The 22,088-nt window shown below is 42.3% G+C and overlaps 1 long non-coding RNA gene across 1 annotated transcript; it reads left to right on the top strand.

Moving 5' to 3' along the window:
- Positions 1-333: 333 nt before the first annotated feature.
- LOC142500976 (uncharacterized) lies at positions 334-21,321 on the top strand. Its single transcript, XR_012803383.1, has 4 exons — positions 334-482; positions 10,477-10,610; positions 20,242-20,309; positions 21,081-21,321. It is a non-coding gene; the product is annotated as an uncharacterized LOC142500976 (long non-coding RNA).
- Positions 21,322-22,088: the final 767 nt, after the last annotated feature.

Genomic DNA, 22,088 nt, shown 5'->3' with positions numbered 1-22,088 from the left:
ATACAGTGATAAACAGGATAGTGAATAACTAGGGGAATGATACTAATTAGTGGTATATCCCACAGCTCACAGACCACACTATACTGTCGGTGACTATAACAACGAGTAAGCACCACACTAGCTATCTAAAGTCAGAATACTGAGAGGCTTACTGAACACTGTATCAAATGCCTGTAGTGACACTGGGATAAATTCTAATAGCTAGTAGAGGCCCTATCATGAAATACATGTAATACTGCAGCATTAAAATCAATGTGCTCCATCTCTGATTCATGTGTCTCAGTCGCGCTAGTGACGTCAGAATGGCTGACATCACCAAAACCCGACGTGCGTTTCGTTCAACAGAACTTCGTGGTGGGCGAGACTCCTCCGGTCACGGGCATTTATGCATTCTATTGCTATGGTGATGCCCCTGTACCAATCCGGGTACAGAGGTCTGATTGTTTCTGGATTTCCCCAATATCATCATTCGCATGGATAATGTAAGTTTCTTGTTAATGCCCATAAGTCATCTTGGGTGCCCGCATAGTGATTAAAAACAATGAATAAAAGATAAGCAAAGGAAGCTCCATATCCTGAGCTATTCCTACAATATTTGGAAATATTTCATAATAGATATCACATTTCCACAATGTAATAATGTGAATATTAGTTTGTAACAGGTCTCAGTTTAATAGTGTAAGACCTGTGGGTCACATAATAAATCACCAAGGTAATTATAATATTATACAGTATATTAATATATGTCATAATGAACTTCACATTCCCACAATGTGGGAGTATTACATTATTACAGACCTCAGTCTGATAGTGTTAACCCCATGGATCACATTATAAATCACCTAGGTGATTATAATCTATTACACTTATATTTTTGTCTCCTAGATTCTAAATTGAACAGATAAGAGTTCTATTATAACCCTAATGTAATTGTATCAAAGAGTATTTAGTATTTGTAAAATGTCTGGTTTACAGGCTCTGACTAATCCAGGTTTGATATAAATGTATCAAAACATAGTTGCTATTTGTGGTCACGGACTCGTAAGTATCTAACATTCTTTCTATTCACATATAAAACAAAAAAAAGGGGCGCAAAAGGGATAACAAGGGCACAATCAGTATCAATATGAACAGTATACAACTATCCAGAAACCAATGCAATATGATCACCCTAAATAGTACCTAATAGCCTTACAATCACAGTGGAAAAACATGTAGCAAGCAAAAACTCACAAGTCTGCTGCAACGTCCATGTTGATCCAGATTCCAGGCAATCTTGGTGGGTCTCCATCAAGATGATACAGGATACAAGATATGAAAAAGTAACAGAGCACAACCAGGGGTATCCATAAAAGATAATTAGAAGGAAAGTGCGTTTTCCATAAAAATGATTATTTATTGGTCATAATAGAAAAAAGTAATACGGCCTTGCTACTTTTTTCTATTATGACCAATAAATAATAATTTTTATGGAAAACGCACTTTCCTTCTAATTATCTTTTTGGATACCATAGATGAAAGAGTCAAACCGCGCTCATGCTTCCTAAAAAAAGGATCTTGAAGTAGATCTGCTCTCCCCTCTTGCTGCTGCTGTGATGTGAAGGCACCCCTCCTTCACCAATAAGACTCCAACGCCGGATGGAAATTAAAAATAAACACAGAAGCGCACCAAGGGTCAAGGTATATGTAACACACAGTGCCTACAGGGATCCAGACTCTTGGCTGTATAGGTTCCAGCCCTCCCACAGAGGTTTGAGCCACTTCCACCCGGCTTGCTCGAGTGGGATGTGTGCTAGAAGTACAGAATACCGGCGATTGTGGTGGACTACTCAACACGGGTCTTGCGAGAAGCCGCAACCCGGAAGTAACATCTGAGTTTTTGCCGAGCAAGCCAGCCCCAGCGCGTGGGACTGATCTCTGAGTCTCAGCATATACCTCCTGCGCCTACCATCCGACTGAACTGGAAACCTGTGCACTGGCCTCTACAGGACTTATACAATTTTATATGTAAGTTTTTACTTGTCACTATTTTACTTGTTTATTACATATACCTTGACCCCGTGTTTATTTTTCATCTTTTTGGATAACCCTGGTGGTGCCCTGTTACTTTTTCATATCTTGTATCCAGTCTCAATCTATCTCTGATCCAGGGAGGTACGCACCCTGGGCCGCTCTAAAGAGCACCTTGCACCTTACACCATGCACCGGTCAGGAGGAAGCCGGAGGCCCGAAGGTAAAGACTTCCATATTACAAAGTACAGTATGATATATTTGTTGTTGGTAAGGGGCTAATCCCCCCCAAACCTGTACATAGGGACTCTGCTGTCTAATCAGCGCTCCCTATAGGAGCTTCTGTAGCTTGTTTTTGTTTCCCTGTAACCCTGTTTTGTTGGTGAAAGCTATTTTATGTTCTGAATGTTGTGGCGAATAAAAGGCTGTTTTTATGTCCCCTTAAAAAGTCTCCTGTGCTAAAAAACCTCTGCGCACATCTCCTACAGGTGTGCAATAATATTTCTACATATGTGTACAATAATTTCCCAGAGACAAAAATTGGCCAAATAAAATTTAATCACACACATTTAAATCACTTTGTGTGATAAAAAATACAAAACAGCAACAATACACACAACAATAAAAAAACATTGCCTATTTTTGGCCCACGAGTACAAGTTCTACCACGCCTCAAATTCTGCACCCACATGGCAGATGGTGTGGGTATCCCATCGGATGTAGTTTCCACCATTAATCAAACCCCTGATGTAGACAGGGACTCCATGGAAGCACCAGAGGATGTGACCACGTAGGGGTCACGGATATTCTTGAAGCCCTGCTGGATTGCCCAGGAGAGACCATTAATGGAGGAGACAAGCTTCCTCATTCTGTTGATATACAGTAAAGCATTGTGAGCTGTACAAGTAATTCAATATATCTAGAGTTGCCCAGGATCCTGGCATTTGTGTGAATTTTGGCTGTGCTCCGTTTTTCTCTGCTTTTCTGGATTTTACACTTCAACGGGCTGCACGCCTGGGTATGCTGGATGGTCCTGTGTGAGCTGACAGGTAATGGGCATAGTCCCTTTATATTTCCTGGCTCTGCATTTGTATTTATTGCCTTATTGAGAGTTTGGTTAGGTGCCACATACTGTGACAGGTATATGTATACCGCTAGGCATCTTCACTATCTCATTGGCACATTTATTATGGACTGTAATATTGAGGACATCACCATGTTTACCTGAATCTTAAAGACTTATGCAAAGATACTATTTTGTGACAGAGTTCACATGTGATTCTGAGCACCATATCTCACTCTAAAATACCATACTATTGAGAACAGCACTGCTGTGCTGGTGCATTGTGTGTGATGCGGTGCATCGGGTGAGGAGGTGATTTCTCATGCTGCCGGGTACGGCCGGTGGGCAGCTTGCTCCATGCAGCAGGCACTCACCTCCTTACGGCGTGCCATCTATATTGGCAAGCTGGTTCCCCAGGCTCCTAAATCCGCATTGCTGCATCTCCAGCAGCTCTACCTGGTCGCCCATCAGAGTTGCTTTTGATATTTGCGCCTAGAAAATGCTGGAGCTGTGCCTTGTGCAGCTAACGGAGCAGCTACTGGTGAAGCTGTGACAGCTGGAGTGGCACTTCCGTGAGAAAGAGGGTCACTGTCTCCTCTTCCTCCAGGTACTCGGGTACAGGCTATGCAGCGGCAGCCATTAAGGTTGCAAGGTGTCCAGTATTGAAACTGGACAGTACTGTATTTTGACACTGTCCATGTATGTGTCCGGTATTACAGTACCTCTCTGGAGATAGTGACCTGACCGGCATGGGGGCCATGGCATTTTCCCGAGCAGGAAGAGAGCAGGGCTGTTGCTAGGAGGCTGGGCAGCTTCCATCCTGGTTGCCTACTGCTGGGTAATGCAGCCAAACAGGAGAAGGTGTTAGGAGCCTGGGGGTGAGGCCAAGGAGAGGAGGAAACAGCATTGAGAGGTGAGAGGGGTGTGTGTTTGTGTGTCTCGAGCACGTTGCACCTTTCACCATCATGTCCAGTATTCTTGGAGAAGCCACCTTGCAACTCTAGCAGCCATGATCTGTCTGTGTGATAGTCCCGAAAAAGAAACTCATCATATCATGAAATACATTCCTACAGAGCGTGGGTACATATAAGCATGTTTAGATAGATTTGCTAAGCCAAAACAAGCATTTTTGAATGTCTCTGTATTTATAGGACATTTTAGCAGTACAATATACAGTATAGAGAGGCCCTGATCCACAAAGCCTTTTCTCCCATGCACATGAATGAGATCTGTGGTATGCTATATTTTGTTACCCTTTTGTACAGCAATGACATTCAGAGTGACCTCTCATTTTTAAGTATCTCCTGGGCACTAAGTTACGTTAATTGACTATTTCTAACATGATTGTACATCAGAAGTCTGGAAAGCATTTAGACAGGATGATGATTTGAGGGACACAAATAAATAGCTCAAGCAGTGGGGTGATTGTAAGCAGAAGGAAGAGCAACAGGATTCATCAGTGAACCTTAAAGCAAAAATATTCATATCAATTACGTGGCACAAATTACATGTCTGATTGTCTCATTAAATCACAGGTGCACTCATTAAAAGGCACACAACCTAATTAGCTGCCTATTTAATCCCCCAAACAAAGACTCACTTCCTCAATGCCAGCATGGATTTTGTTACCCGGTGTGGGTGTATGCTGCGTGCCATGCAACAGAAACGCAGAGAGAGGAGGTAGAGAGAGAGAAGAGACGGCCAGGCATGGAGAGGAAAGGGACAGAATACAGAGAGAGGAAAGGGAGAGTAAAGGGTGGCTAGGAGAGTGCAGAGGTCACGATTCTATAGGCCCAGAACCCAGTGGCGGATTTATAAATTTGCCGCCCAGAGGCTCTTAGCTTATTGCCGCTCCTTAGTAATCAAGGGTACGGCTCGGGTGATTTCTGGAAGAGTGGCCTGCCTCCTGCAGCTTAGCAGCGTCATGGCAACATGTCATCATGTGATGTTGCGGCAGCATTTGACATCCGGTCGCTATGACAGCATGACGCTGCAGGAGTAGGGCATTCAGGAGATGGTAAGACTCCCCAACTTAACATCCCCACCTCACCCCTTTACATCTGATTTAGTCATGTAGCCAGGAGGGGGTACACTCCATTTCATGCAGAAGCGTTTTGAGGTAAAATTGGTAAAATAATTGCCACCCCAAAAAATTGCCACTTTAGCCTAAGCCTATTCAGCCTTGTTCGAAAGCTGCCTCTGCCAGAACCATTTTGCAGGGCCTCACAGAGCAGGAAATGGGGAGCATGTACAGTTCGCACAGAAGCCATAGTACGTCTTTACAAGGAGTTAAGGGGAGACTAAGGGGTAGATCCACAGAAGTGTGTTACATTTTAGCACTATGTTATCGCCATTTTACATATCATTATCTTTAATGCGTATCCCCAAAAGTCCATTGCGCTACAAAATCTTCGCATCTACCTCAAAAATGGCGGCTCGCTAAATTGTAATGGACGTTTGGCTTACTGATATGTAAATCATATGGTAATGAGCAGTTTACCTAACAACGGAGATCCTCAGAACTCCGTTACTGTTAGCACATGGGAATAACGCGACCATATTTAAGACCTTCCAAAAGCTGCCCTTACTCACATCCAGAGCCTGATTATCAGTGTGTTATTTCTACAGATAGCCTACAAGAGAAAAGGGCAGGTCTTAAGTGGTACCCACAGGAATGTACTGAGTGTAGGACTTAACCCTTTCATGACGTGTAATATTAGCATGTATAGTGGAACATATTAAGGGCTGAAAAACATACATCTGAAATTGTGTTTTTATTTCATCAAATAAAGATATCACTTGTGAGCACATTCACGTGTTTCGGACAAGTCTGCAACCTTACTTGTCACTATTATCTCTTAGCATACAGCGCTTTCACTGCAGCCAGGGATTCTGGGAAATTACATGCAAATGAGCACACCGTGTCACCTTTTGCTCTTGTATATTTTAACATGGACCCCTAAAACCTTATGCCTGCCGTATCATGACACAGCTTTCCAGCACAGATGTGTAGAACGCCAGTGCATCAGATTAAACAAGTCCTTTGAATAGTTAAGCGTCTGCAATAGAACAACTCCCAATAAGCTGTAGTGTACAATAAAGTTACCCTAATAGGGTTTGAGGGACTAGTACTTAATGCCACAGGCACCAATGAATAATAGTACAACCATTGTCCCATACAGTGAGACTAAAGGGTATGGCAACCCACAAATATAACTAACTTTTTGAATTCCAGAATCCAGGGAAGTATTCCACAGCAGGGATAAGTAGCGTGCAGTTCACCAGTGTAAGGAGCAGGAACAGGTAGAAAAAAGGCAGTGCACTGCCTAGAAAAACAGGCGGAGGCTCACAGAAGCAAAAACAAGCATTTATTTCATTAAAAGAACAGACAAAGGTCCCCCATAGCTACAGCAGGTAGGTATCCACCTACGCGTTGGGCTCTATGCCCTTTCTCGTAGGTGTCATTTGTAGTGTTTCTCGAAAATAGGCCAAATATGCCAAATTCTGCAGCAGCACAAATTATTTAACACAAAGAAAAAGCTACTTTTTATTAGACAGAAATGGTTCACTACAAACCCACTTCTTCATATAGAGCCCCCACGGCATTATAGGAAACTATCTCATTTCAAACTAGTACATTCAAATAACGTAAACTATCTCAACTAGTGCATTTCATCATACAAAAAAGAAAAATGAGATGCATTTGTTATTTGAGGTGTGTACCTTTTGGTGCTGAAATCACTTTTGCTGTACTGAACATAAAAAGGATTTAGTGAAAGGTGTCATTAACAAAAAAAATGTATTTTCCAAAATAAAGCATTTAATAGTGTACCTTTAATAGTACTTTAATAGCAAACCTTTATTTTCACACAGCTCTTTCAGAGTGTGCTGTGATTTACATGGAAGAAGAATACTGGCACAATTCCATTCCTCCCATCTATTTTTTAGCACATAATGATTAGGAAGAATTGCCCTAGGTCAAATAGGACTAGCATTAAGTCTCAGTATGTGGTCTTTCATTTCAGAGTCCAGTCGCTCTTCACCACAAGGATAATCCCTTATCCTCTTCATATTACCAGACATTTTTAGCTGCGTTCAAGACTACGTACATTTTTTTATTCTTCAGAACATTATTCAGTGTTTTTGCTTTTTGTCCACTGCACTTAGAGCGCACGTCACATTCCCGTTTTGATCCGCTATTGTTAGGGAAACATACAGAATACATGAGCCCTTGAAGTTGAGTGCAGGCATGATGATTCCCCACAAATAAAAAACTGTAAGCTTTAACAATTAAAAACTAAACGGAAAACAACGGCCTCTTGGAAAACGTACACAATCTTTCAAACCAGATGATGCGGAACTTGATTTGAATGAAATATACTTGTTTGCGTGTTCGTTAAAGAGAACAAATTGCCCTTTGAGGAATGTAAAGCCTGAAAATATAGTGAAAGGTTTTAGCAGTCATATTTTCAGCAAGTTCTATTTAACATCCTCCTTTTTAAAAAAATGATTCCAACACAAGACACGTCCACCAAGAAAATCATTTGACTCAATAGTATAGGGGCGGCCAACTCCAGTCCTCAAGGGCCACCATCAGGTCAGGTTTTTGGGATCTCTGCTTCAGCACAAGTGGGTCATTCTGACCGAGCCACTAATTGAGCCACTAATTGAGCCACCTGTGCTGAAGCAGGGATATCCTGAAAACCTGACCTATTGGTGGCCTGGAGTTGGCCAGCCCTGCAATAGTAGAAAAACAAAAAAGGTACATGGAAAACAAGCACCTGTTGCCATATGTATATATTAAACTCATTCAAAAGACAAAAATGAAACTTGCACTCACCTGCAATGATAATTTTGAATATGGGGTTCAGGTTCTGCACCCCCCACCACAGGGCACAAAGAATAGAGTCAGACCGGCACTCAAAATACATTAAAACTATACAAGTACAATCGTACCAACTCAATGAATAGTTACAAAACATTTATTGATTACTGTGACAGGGCCTTTCCCCTGTTTAAAAAGGCAGCACACATAAAGCCTGTCTGTAGCTGATGAGTCCAGCAGGAAGCTGGTTAATTTCAGCTAGAGTCAATTAACCAGTCTCCACCTGACTCATCAAGCAGGTTTTAAAGTGTAAAAAGGGGTTATAGTAGCGCCAACCGTATATAGGTATAGGAGTAGATATTCAGTCCCAAACACAGTGAAGACCCGCTGCCAGAGTTCTTAGAGGACATTCAGAATCCTCCAATATCAGTCAGGGAAAAAGGGGGGGTCCTCTGACGCGTGGTTCCACTCGTGATTTCCAGGACATATGAAAGAGAGGGTTAAAACAACAAACCACAAGGGGAGGCGGTTAGAATGAGTTCAAGGTATAGCTTATATTGATTGTTGTTAAGCAAAAGGACACTCACATCAATAGTGGCTCCTCAAACGGGAGGGGGGGGGGAGTTCCTGATTGTACCTCAAATTGTAAGGAGAAGGATATAGTGTAAAACAATTTATTAAAGACAATAAGTAAAAAGAGATTGCACACTCACAAATGGCCAGCAGTATACATACTAGCTAAATACTGCTGGCCGTTTGTGATAAAGGACCTACCGGTCCGAAACGCGTAGGAGGTGTGTGTTTTTGTCCCCCAAGGGGTGAAGATGTTTTCAGCCATGCACTGAATTAAAGGTATTTATTTTACTCCACCTGGCTTCCTGGCTGTGCGCCATTTGTTTCTTCTTGCTGCTTCTGGATTTCCCTGTTTGGCTGGCACGCCAGTGATCACTCCTGGAGATGACGTGAGTGGGTTTAGAGACTTTAAGACTGCAATAGTTGAGTACTGCTACATGTGTATTATAAGTGACTCACAGGTCTATTCATTATACCCACTCCCACTGGTGTCTTCATGGAATGTGTTATACTGTTATAACTGGATGAAGTTGTCCGGGGTTTGAGCACCCTAATTTCTCTTACCTCATGGTTGGCCAAAGGACTGACTATTGGCCCTTACTTATGAGAAAAATAAAAGATAGTATTTAACTTAATAATTTGTCATGTTGGATGCAGCATTGGGTCTTTCTTTGTCTTTTGTTAGGTACATACTTACCACACAGATATCCCAAGCAACGCTATAGCATTTCAGCTCCTCCTAGACCCTTCTACAGGCTTCATTACCAATCTTAAGTTTGATGTATTTTATGTTCTGTGTTCTTGTTATAACCCCACATTGATCTGCGGTCACTGGTGGATTTCACACAAGACTGAATAGGCTATAGTTTCTAGCGGCAATTTTTACCGGTTTTACCCCAAACTCTTGTGCTTGTGCAGTGTAGCCCCCTCCCGGCTACATGGACATCATCAGTTGTAAAGAGGGGGGTGGGGAGGTGGGGGTGTTGAAATGGGGGTCTTACCTTGTCCGCTGCGACACTCCTCCTGCAGCATCGCATTATCATGGCGACCCGCCGTCAAATAACACGCAACGTCATACGATGACGCGTTACAATGACAATGTGGCATTACATGCCGCCATGACTTCACAATGCTGCAGAAGTAGGTAGGTACCCTTGATTACTGAGGGGCAGCAATACACTGAGAGCCTATGGGTGGCAAAATTGTAAATCCATCATTGACTGCGCAATGAAATATGTTGGCGTCATATAAATAAAAGATAATACCAATAATAATTATTATTTTACATGTTCCAGTGCATATAATACAAGCATTAAATGATACAGTATCATGCATTACAGATCACACAACAGTTTAGTAAAAAAATTAAATGGCAAACAAATATATAGTAATTGTTTCCTTTATCGAGCCCCGGGGTTTTCCGTGTTGTGCATCTGTAAAAATGTACTACAAAATGTATTTCCCTTAGTGTTTTAAAGAAGCAATCCAAGCAGCTTGAACAAAATAAACTTTTTTTGGTTTAAATATATGCAGCCTTTGATTAACATTATTGAAAATGAATTACCTACCGGTAAGCTGCAGATCGATTAGCAAAATCCTGCTTCCTTGGGTTCACTAAATTGTTGCCTTTCAATTTCAAATCAATCCTTCAGTCAGTGTAACTCAGCAGCTACAATGTATTCTTATATTAGTACGGTAACATTATCTATTGTTACAGTTTGCAGCTCAAACTGCTGGGAATATTGGCAACAAATTACCACAAACAGGAAAGTGTTACAAACATCTTGCACTGCTGGGGAAGTGTGCTAAAACCTGATATAGAAATCAAAGGATGCTTAGTATATTAAAATAATAAAAAATGTCATTAAGAGTTGAATTTTAAAATAAAAAAAGGTACAGTAGTATGCATTATCTAATACAACAGAACTGATTTATTTAATAATAATAAACACATGTAGTATATTGCTTAGATTGCTCCTTTAAATATGGCTTCCTTTTTTTATAGAGTGCCTAAAAAAAGGAACAGCATCTCTTGTTGCATAACTTCTTCTTGTGTCTGTGTCGGAGGAGTCTGCGTCCGAGGATGTAACACCTGAGTAGACGACAACAGAATCAGATCTCAACGTTTGTTTTTTGGTGGTAAATCTTTTGCCGCGTTGCCATCTATAAACTGTATTTGTCTTCAAATCTGCCAAGTCTCGTGCAAATTAGTTTTTTTTTTAACCGTTATAATGTCCTGCTCATATTTGTCCAAGTCCTTCTCAATTTTACTCTACAGCATCTGTTGCTAGATCCTTTTCAATTTCATCCATCTGTAGAGATCCATCCGCCAATATGCTTTCATCATGTACTATTAAGATTTTCAGAAGTTGATAAGAACATGTGTTCAAAGCCTCTTCCCACTGCTCTTTAAACTTAGAATCTCCAAATTGAAAGGCAGGGAAAGTTTGCAATCTCAAACCCCTAGGGATAAGCTTATTTAGTATGTACCTTTCTAGTGCGGTTTTATTCCACCACGTCCTAGTTCTTTTTTGGAGTAGTGTTTTAAGAAACTTAGCACTGTCCTTGTCCCTAACCAGTGTGGTCTGTGAGTCATGTGAAACAACGTCTTCGGTTATTGTAAAGATCTCGTTGGCACTAGCCAAACGCCTCTGCTCACTAGTATTAAAATCCATAATGTGACTAAATAAATAACAATATAACAAACAGTGGAACTGATAACCTGGAAATTGTAAGCAGTAGATATATAAGACTAGCAACACAAAGTGGTATCTCTAACACCGTAAACAATAAAGCGGTAAAAAAAACAGGCAATGGGTGAATTCAAAGTCTATCTATAATATAGTGCCTGGCGGTGTCGAAGAAAGACAAAAAGACAAAAAGAGAAGCAGAATCCCACTTAAAGCACTCAAAAATAACCGCAAATACACATTATATAAAGAATTAATCAAAAGAATGAATTTTAATGTAACACAACTAATAAACATACAATTTAAAAAACAAAGAAAATACACGGAAAAAAAATCTCCTACAGTATATAGTAACCTAAGGGACTGACTACAAAGTGGTGCGGTTAGCGTTACACTTCCCACTGCTCAAGAAGATGAAAGAGGAAGCAAGGGGAAAATAAATGCCCCAGGCAGACTCGACCGGCCAGTCAAAAGGCACATAAGAATGGCATGAGCAGAATCAATGGATTAACCCTAGACAAAAATATATAAAGGTGGTGAAAAGGCCTGAGTCAAATCAGTCTGGTCAAAATAAGACTAAATAAGCTTATCCACACACATAATAAATAATAGTGTCAGGGGGAGAAAGGGTAACATGAAAAAAGATGACAAATAATGTACCCAAACAAGCTAACCACACTCTATAAAAACAGAAGCTATACAGATAATATAAGAGTATAACAACCAAACAATTTTTAGCTAGGGAGATGTTTAAAGAGCAGGTGATACTCAGTTGAATAAAGATATGAAAAGGCCATAGCAGATTATATAACCGCTGAATAAAGTATCACTCGCAGTCCAGAAGAAAAAGGACTAATGAGTCCCAAAGCTAATAATAAATTGAACCAAAGTCCCAAAATAAGAATGGTGAGGAGGTTTTAAGAGGTGTCTCCTCACTCTACGCGTTTCGCCTTGAAGGGGGCCTTTTTCCTGGAGTGATTAGTGTTCCAGTGAGCAGGGGCAACATTTAAACAAATGCCGACAAATTGGAGACAGGTCGTGTCAAAGGTAGCACCAATCTTCCGCCGTAAAACAGGGCTGACGTCATCTCTACAGTTGATTGTAGTTGAATCAGGGGCATCTTCAGAATTGACAGGGAGAGTGCAGGTGCACTCCCCCCCAGAGACAAGCGCTGCTGGGCTGCATGGTGATTTGTTTACTGCCTGTGGGAGAACTCTGCGGAGAGGGAGAGAAGGAAAAATTTGGGGGTTAGGAGACTGTGTGTGTGTGTGTAGGGGGCTGGACTGGGCGGTCTATGTGTAAAGGAGGGAGTGAGGGTGAAACATGCACATGTGCACTGGTCTCCCATCACTTTTCCCAACTGGCCCTTGTTAGATTAAACTGCACCCACCACTTTTGTGCCCCCATCGGTCATGTCAATATTATTTATGCTGTTACAAGGAGACTCTCCTCCTTCATTGCTCCATGATAACTATGAATGATAACTGACCGTTCTGTTCTGACTGACAGATTAAATCTGTCAGTGGATGAATGATAACTCCTCCTGGCTGTAGCATTTATAGCTCACCAGCATTCAGTATATTATGATGTTCCGATGAGGTCACGGGACATCACAATGCTGTTGTTAGCTGCCTAGCTGTCTAAAGGCAGACAGTATTTTGACCAATGAGTGATGACTACTTCAGGCAAATGGTATCAGCTGCAACTTAGTCACATCCTCCCATTCTGATGTCATGGATGACCTCAGTGTTCTGGCCACAATTTTCTGCTTAGTTGCATTCCTACATTATGAATTAAAAAATAGAAAGAGGCAGGCTTGTTTAACGTCCGTTTTACATGCTCCAATAAATATTTTTTTTACCCTCTCCCTCACTCCACTCACCCTCTCTCCACTCGTTCATATGGTTCACTCGTTCATCCTTCTTGCTGTAGGTCCTAGTCAACGCACGTACCAGGTCTTGAGCCTCCGCGTCAGGCTGACCTTCGCGATACAACCGCACAATGTTGGTGGCCAGAGGCCGGTGGCCGCAAGCATTCTATGATCCATTGTGTCTTTATCGCAGCAGAGCATGTCCCCCGAGCAGCACCTGTTCTGCGTGACCCTGCCAATCGTTGAACGTCATTTTGTCCAGTGGTGTGGGTCGTACTCCTGAGAAGGTTTTTAGGCACCGGTACTGGTGACTGTGAGCTGACTGCGTGAGGGCATCTACCAGTTGCGGTAGCGTCATTCCTAAGTTGGATGTTCCCGGAGACATGTGGTATAAACTGGGCTCTGATTAGGAGTTGGGGCAGGGTTACTCTGATACCGGCTGACGGTAGGTGTCTTGGGTATCACACTTGAGGTAAAAGTGACCCTGGGTACAGGTAGGTCTGCTCGAACTGGGGTACTTGTGGCCATCCATCCCCCAGGACTGTAGCGGGATGTGGATGCTTCAGTGTGAGAAAGAACCTCGGCAAAGAGCCCAGAGATGGCCGGTCTAGCCTGATAGGGAACCTCGGCGGCGAGTCTCGGAGTGAAGGTCCCTACGGAGTTTGGTAACTCAGGGTATATCAGTGGGTGCCCTGTGGGCAGGGCCTCGGATGGGTTTAGGGCTTGAGGGGCCAGGTCCAAGCATATCTCTTGTTCCATGGCAAATAATATGATACTAGAACGGAAACCTGTGTCAAGTTTGCTGCCTAAGATCCTGGCATTGGAAAGACCCGGGAAGTTTCATGCGTTGTCACGGACAGCAGTTATTGAGGTAATTATGGATACTCCTCCCACCGCAACCACGTGACGCAGGGACATGCGGTACTCTAGGCCCTGTCATGGACCTGTTGCCCGGTGGGTGTGAACATGGCGGTCTGAAGGGTTTTGCAAATTTAGACTACCGAGTAGGGCACCCCAGGTCTGATATCTCAGCAGCTCCTCCAACTGTAGCGCACTTTCCCCACCCCCCCTGAGAGATTTGTGGCTATGGTGTGTGTATATGATGCAATACCTGTGGTGCACAGGAGATCTGAGTCTTCACTACTGGGAACCTGGGGTATACCTGAGTCGATGTTCAGTAGGTAGCCACTCCACCTGTATAGGATTCTATGATGTAGAATAACCCCGCTACATGCGTTGGGTACCTGCCGGGTGATGCCACACCCGGGCATGCTGATGCCATGATGCTGGGATCCATGGATCCGATGCAGATACTGCGAAGCCTACGCCTCTATTTTGGGTGGGTCCCTCGTGGATTGTACCACCGTAAACAATGTCTTTATTAATGTAGGGCGATCTGTGTCCTGGACCACAGGCCGCAGCCACCGTGCGGCGTCTCCCTGTGTCCCTAACACTAATATTGCTAAGCAGGGCAGGGTCCCCATCTGAGGGGCAAGTCCTTATCGCAGCCACAAACTATGTGGGAGTCGGAGCCTAGTTGGGGCATTATATGGGGTATCTGGCCTAGTGCAGATGCAACTGACATCTGCACATATAACTTACTCCTTCCTTCTCCCAGCTCCAACTACAACTCTCCTAACGTCAAGCACACCCAAAGTTCCAATCTCCCCTCAGGAGATTCTAGCAGCCCAATTGGCTGTACTGTGTTATGTGCTGTGCAGCCCCTGAGGCTGCTGGAACCTTTGCATGCATGAATCTTTTCTGCGCATGCTAGCACACAAACAAAATGGCGGCGCCCTTACCGGCTACTTGCCAGCAGCAGAGGTGAGGAGAGCTAAAGGGATGACCGGGCAACATCAGCATCAAATGTGTTGTATTGTATGTCTTTATTTATATAGCGCCATTAATGTACATAGTGCTTCACAGTAGTAATACATGTGGTAATCAAATAAATAACAGATAATATAAATTACAGATCATGGGAATAAGTGCTTCAGACATAAAAGTAACATTAAGGAAGAGGAGTCTCTGCTCCGAGGAGCTTACTTTCTAATTGGTAGGTAGGGAGAACGTACAGAGACAGTAGGAGGGAGTTCTGGTAAGTGCGTCTGCAGGGGGCCAAGCTTTATATCATGTGTCCAGTATTATCCACAGTGCTATTCATATGCTTGTTTAAGCAAGTGTGTCTTAAGGTGGGTCTTAAAGGTGGATAAAGTGGGTTCTTGTCGGTATTGAGGGGAAGGGCATTCCAGAGGTGCGGGGCAGTCAGTGAGAAAGGTTTAAGGCGGGAGAGGGCTTTAGATACAAAGGGGGTAGAAAGAAGACATCCTTGAGAAGAACACAAGAGTCGGGATGGTGCATAACGAGAAATTAGGGCTGAGATGTAAGGCGGGGCAGAAGAGTGTAAAGCTTTAAAAGTGAGGAGGAGAGTCGAGTGTGAGATGTGGGATTTGATCGTAAGCCAGGAGAGGGATTTCAGGATGTGAGACGCGGAGACAAATTTAGGAAAGAGCAGAGCGATTCTGGCAGCAGCGTTTAGGATAGATTGTAGGGGAGACAGGTGAGAGGCAGGAAGGCCGGACAGCAGGAGGTTACAGTAATCAAGACGGGAGAGAATGAGGGCCTGAGTCAGAGTTTTAGCAGTCAAGCAACAGAGGAATAGGTGTATTTTAGTGATATTGCGGAGGAAAAAGCGTCAGGTTTTAGAAACGTTTTGAATGTGAGAGGAGAATGTGAGAGAGGAGTCCAGTGTGACCCCTAAGCAGCGTGCTTGGGCTACTGGGTGAATGATCGTACTTCCAACAGTAATGTGGAAGGAAGTAGTAGGACTAGATTTGGGAGGAAGTATGAGGAGTTCTGTTTTTGCCATGTTGAGTTTAAGGCGGCAGCGGGCCATCCAGAATGATATAGCAGAGAGACATTCAGAAACTTTGGTTTGTACAGCAGGTGTAAGGTCGGGTGTTGAAAAGTAAATTTGTGTGTCGTCAGCGTAGAGGTGATATTTAAACCCAAGAGATGTTATTAGGTCACCTAGAGAGAGTGTGTGCAGAGAAAAGAGAAGAGGTCCCAGGACAGAGCCCTGTGGTACCCCCTACAGAGATATCAATGGAGGAGGTGGTGTTAGCAGAAGAGACACTGAAAGTACGATGGGAGAGGTAGGATGAGATCCAGTATAGAGCTTTGTTCCGAATACCAAGAGTATGGAGAATGTGAAGGAGAAGAGGGTGGTCCATGGTGACAAATGCTGCAGAGAGGTCGAGTAATATGAGCAGAGTGTAATGACCTCTGTCTTTGGCAGCATGGAGGTCATCAGTTATTTTAGTGAGAGCTGTTTCCGTGGAGTGAGCAGTGCGGAAGCCAGATTGTAGAGGGTCTAGGAAAGAATAGGTGTTGAGGAAATGAAGCAATCAAGAGAATACAAGACGTTCAAGGAGTTTAGAGGCAAAAGGCAGGAGGGAGACAGGTCGATAGTTTGAAGGACAGGTAGGGTCAAGCTTGCTGTTTTTGAGTAATGGTATAACTATTGCATGTTTGAAGGAGGAGGGAAAGGTACCAGAGTAGAGGGAGGAGTTAAAAATGTGTGTGAGCGTAGGGATTATAGTAGGACCAAGAGGTTTTAGGAGATGGGCGGAAATTGGGTCAAGAGAGCAAGTGGTAGAGGGAGAAGAGGAGATCAACAGTGACACATCCTCCTCTGAGACCGTGGAAAAAGAGTCAAGGAATGCAGGAGGAGAGTTAGGAAGAGGTGTAGGATGGGACGAAGAAACAGACGGGATGTTCTGACGTATGGATTCCACCTTTTCCTTAAAATAGACAGCAAAGTCCTGTTCATTTTATGAATGTATTGCCAGCGATTTATCTAAAGCCATGTCCTATTATGTGCTATAACAACCCTGGCTTTACCTAAGCAATACATGCATTGAAGCATTAATCTTTAAAGTGCCTGGGCACTGGCACCAGAGGCCCATATGACTAGGGAATCCAGTTTTAGGTTTTAACCGGAAAAACACCACCGACTGATCATCTTGCCCCAAAAAATGGAAATGAAGCATAATTTCCTATTGGGATCCACCTCTTGGAGCAGAGCAGCCCAGCCACGAGACAATGGCAACATAAGGGAAGTATGGCAATGAATACAAAGTGCACTAATAAACACCTAATACTAATGTGTGTCAAATTTTCCCCCATTGTTAACACTGATAAACACTGATTTTTTAAATCAAATTAAAACACCTGAAATCCCCCCACCACACTGATTTTACTATACAATAAACACCAAAAACTATAATCCCTACTTATATTATACCAGGTATATCACGGGCAATTGCTTGGTTTTTAGGGGCAGGTTAGGCTAACTTCCCAGAGGGAGTGTGACCAGCCCAATTCAAATGGAGGTGGAGTCCCCTTCAAATTGTGTTTGGGTATTTGTGGCCTGCCCGCATCATATGATTGCTCCTGGAATGGTCACATTTACACGACAGTGCCGAGGTCTGGTACAATTTTGGACCCCCAGCAGTAAAGGTTAATCTTATCTAGCGAGGCAAAAGTTTTATTTTACAAATGACCTTAACTTTTTCCTTACTAATCACTTTACTTCACAGTTAAATCCTGAAGCAATCCTCCGCTATTCCCCCAACAAAATTGTTGATGGAAAAATATTCTGCTTTTCTTAGTTAGGCTTTTGGGCCTAAATTGTGAAAGACCATTAAACCTTTCTAAGATTTTAACACAGCTGTAAAAAATAAAAATGAAGCTGTTGAGTGCCTGAGTACTTTAACACTGCTAATCTAATCAAAGTGTTGCTGTTGTACAGTACTGTATGTGGGAATTGGGATTTAAGTAGGAATAGAAACTCCTTTTACATACTTATAATTTTATATGCTCCATCTCGTGAATAAAGTTAATTAAATACAACAGTAACTATTGTATGCTCACATAAAACCATATATCCCATACTCAATCATAGTTTAACTAGTGACAATACATTTAGGGAAATGTGAGATAATTGTATTAAAAGTGTCAGTCAATGGTCTCTATACCCTTGACATTCTTCCCCATAGTTAGCAGAAAAATATAAGTGGAGACATAGTGAAATAAAGAATGCCTTTTAGTATAGGTACAAAGTCACCACATTTTAAGATCTACCTAAATTGCAATACATGAATGATAATTTAGCAGTAGAACAATTTAATGGAAGAGCAAAACGGAGCAGTCAATGAACATTCTTAAATACCTTTGACTTTTTCAAATGTTTCCTTGTCTCCAAACTGTTATGTTTTACTTGACCTTTGTTATGTTTCATTGATTAGAAGACATAATACATTTTTTTTTTTTACTGAAGTAATTGAAGTACATTCATTTCATTTGCCTGCAAATGTAATGCATTTGACCTTGATTTACTGTTTGCATTGTCCTGGTATAAGCATAATCATTTCAATGAGACTTTCAAGCCCGAGTCTTACTTATTTAAAAAAAAAAAAAAATTCTTGTCTGGATATTTCATTTAAAACTCCTCTTTCACGCTATTTTCAAAATCCCACCAGTAGTTTTTAAGCCCAGCGAGATATTGGTGTAAAATAATTATTTATGGGTTTTTGTTAAATATGGCTGGCATAATGAATTTCTCAATAAATGACTTTCAACTTTAGATCACTGCAACAATTTAGCTAATTTAGGACTGATACCAACTATTTACCGCCAGAAGGACTAGCAACAGAAGTAATACAATCATGGCCTATTCAGCAGCATTGATGGTTTGCATGGGCAGATTGTAAGTACAGATGCAGCGGCTGTTATTCGAACATTTCTCAGAGCCGTTTTCGTAAAGTCTGCTGTATTCCACGCTTTATTCACTCGTTATTCTCAGCGAATGCTAGCGTTAACACGGCCAATCACACCAATCACACCTGTGTTTAGCGTTGTTGATTTCTTTGAATTACCTGGATTCAGATTTGTTTGGGTGTGGTTCTTCGCGTATCCACCAGGTGGCACAATGAATCCCCTTTGCCCTATCCAGTGCATACTGTAGCACAGTTACTGTACAGTATGTGTCAATTTGCAGGTGTTTAAAAAACAGATAAAAAGAGAGTCCACCACAGTGATCCATTGTAAAATGACCTTGGTCGTTGAAGACGCTGAAGACGTTATCAAATTTAGGCATTTTCATAATTTAAGAATCTAAATTAAGCACAATGTTTGGTGCATTATTCTCAATTGCTATGCCCGCACAATTGCTGAATAGACAGAACCTGTATACTCAACATCATGCCAAGTCTTTATTCAAAACCGACCGTCATTTACGCATATCTAATATTTTCTGCAAATAATGCTGGAACAGATAAGAAGGTGACTTTAGCAGATCTAGCATCATATCATTGAGAACTATGATTTCACCTAACCATAGTGGGTGGAAGCATTCAATAAGGCAAACAATAACTAATGAGGATTGTTTTTTCGCACTGCCCCTTCTGAGGGAGATAGCAGTGGTTATTGGTCTGTGCTCCCAGGTTTTGCCGATATGTTTGCTGATGGCAACTTCAAAAGGAGAAAGGTCGGGTTTAATCTATTTAAGATTCGTATTTCCCGACCCCGCAATGTACCAACCCCAGCTTGCCAATACGATTGCAATAACGGCCGATCGTAACTGACGTCACTGAAACCTAGTGAACCCACCTGATTACAATCCTTGCTACCTGACCCCGCCTGTCAACAATGATTGCTACCTGGCCCCCTCTGACTACCGGCTTCAGCAGTCAACTATAATGCAGGTGACATGAGTGACCCCAGCTTCTACGCTTGCCAATACGATTGCGATAGCAGGCCGACCGTCACTGAAAACCTGGTGAACCCACCTGATTATAATCATTGCTACCTCACCCCGTCTGACTACCAGCAGTCACCTGTCAATTATAATGCAAACACGAGGGAAGTCTAATTTCTTTTTAAAGGAGAACAATTATGGAAGAAGTGAAGCGCTATTTTAATTTTAACAGTCAACTTGTGAAAACCGTCAGAGACAGCATCAATGCCCTTTTGAGGCATACAGGGGCTCTTCCCTGGAAGTATTTCGACCTGTTTGACGACTACTAGTTATACATTTATTTAAAAATATAGATGCGCCGCCAATGTTTTTAATCTAAAAAAAAAGAATGTTGATTGTTTAAAATGATTTAATTGTTTAATGCTTATTTTCTATTTTGCATGTCTGGAGCTGGGTAAAGAGAACACGCCGGAAAACCCCCTCTTTGGTGCAGAAAACTCTCCCGGCAATACTGCCAGGTAACACACAGTGCTCCAATCCATGTATGCCAAGTCCCTTCCCCCAAACCCCCAAAACCTAATGTAAACCTCTAGTCCTAATGTAAAGTGCTGTACGCCATGCCATGCCATGCCATGCATGCTTGGTCTCCTCCAACTCCCCAAAAAGCAGAAGATAATATTGGACTGTACTGGCGTCCTGGTATAATACTTTTCTTAGATTTCTATTTTGCATGTCTGGAGCTGGTCAAAGAGAACGTGCAGGAAAACCCCCTCTTTGGTGCAGGAAACTCTCCCGATAATACTGCCAGCTAAGACACAGTGCTCCAATCCATGCATGCCAAGTCCCTTCCCCCAAGCCCCCAAAACTTAATGTAAACCTCTATTCCCAATGTAAAGTTCTGTACTCGAAGCCAAGAATGCTTTGTCTCCCCCCCCCCCCCCCCCCAAAAAAGCAGAAGATACAGTTCTGAATAATTAGGGTCTGTACTGGTGTCATGGTCCTTTTACTGTAGCACCTTTTAGCCGAGGATGCACCGAAACAATTTTCCCACTACAATGTAACATTGTTATGGCAATACTAACTTGAAAGCCAAACACTTAGTATACTGTTGCAGCACTAATACACACTGGTTGAAAAAGTAATGTATGAATAGCCAATTAAAATTAATCAGTGAATCTTTGCGTACAGTAGATCATGCTGAAAACTTGAGAGAAGATGTACTGTAGGCATTTTTTAACCATAATGTACTGTGCAATTGATAATATAGAATATTGTCTCTTTCTTTACAGTATATATACCCAGGTGATTGGAACGGCGCTTAAATACACTTATATAGGTATTGTGCAAAAAAATCTAAATTTCCAGCATGCTCAACTACTCGCAATCCCCCCCCCCCCCACTCCCCCAGCGTGTACATGCAGGACACCCGGCGCTCATGCATGGAGCGCTCTCCTAGCATGAGCTCAGCGCCAGCGGGGACTCAGCCTTACACAGGACAAGACGTCAGCAGCAAACTGTGTAGAGCCAGATTATAAGGCGAGTATGGGATTTTAAATTGAACTTTATTGAAAAAAAACGTTCCTTATAATCGGGCAAAACCAGCAATTTATCATATTGGATGTAGCTATAGAGACTTTTGTCTTTTCTTGTAAACAGTTAACCTGTTGGTGGAGGAGTTGCTGTGTGAGTAAAGGCACTGACTCTGAAGACAAGCATCACTGAGTTTGAAGCAGGAGCCTGGTTCAAATCTCGGTGTCGGCTCCTTGTGACCTTGGGCAAGTCAATTTGTCTCCCTGTGCCTCAAGCACCACAACATATATTGTAAGCTCTACGGGACAGGGGCTCATGTCTGCACAAATTTACTGTACCACGCTGCATACACTGTCAGCAATATATAAGCAAAAAACCCTATTGTTTTAGTATGTTATTTTAGGTTTAACTTGTATAACCTTTGTGCAGAGAATGAATCTCACACACATTGAATTCCTTTATTTGAGAAAAATCACCAGTAACATTTGAAAAGTTGTAGTTTCTAATAATAATTTTTCCATATACAGCAATATACTGTGCATACGATTTTTGTTGGCACCTGACACATAGGGAGAAAAAGTTGAATGGACTTTTCCAAGGTTAAACGTAGCGCTAGGCCCCAGGATTACCACTGAGTGACTCCTATGTAATCAGTATGATGGGCTCTCTCAACTGCTGCTTAGCTAGTCATTGGGCGATAGTTCGATGCATCATTCTTTTGACATTCACGTTGTATAAAAGCTCTTAGGTCTCGCTCACTAAAGTGT

The sequence above is a fragment of the Ascaphus truei genome, chromosome 8 (genome assembly GCF_040206685.1).
Source record: "Ascaphus truei isolate aAscTru1 chromosome 8, aAscTru1.hap1, whole genome shotgun sequence".
In the NCBI taxonomy this organism is placed as follows: Eukaryota; Metazoa; Chordata; class Amphibia; order Anura; family Ascaphidae; genus Ascaphus; species Ascaphus truei.
Note: the sequence above shows the minus strand (reverse complement) of the source record. Positions and strands in the feature narration are given on the sequence as shown.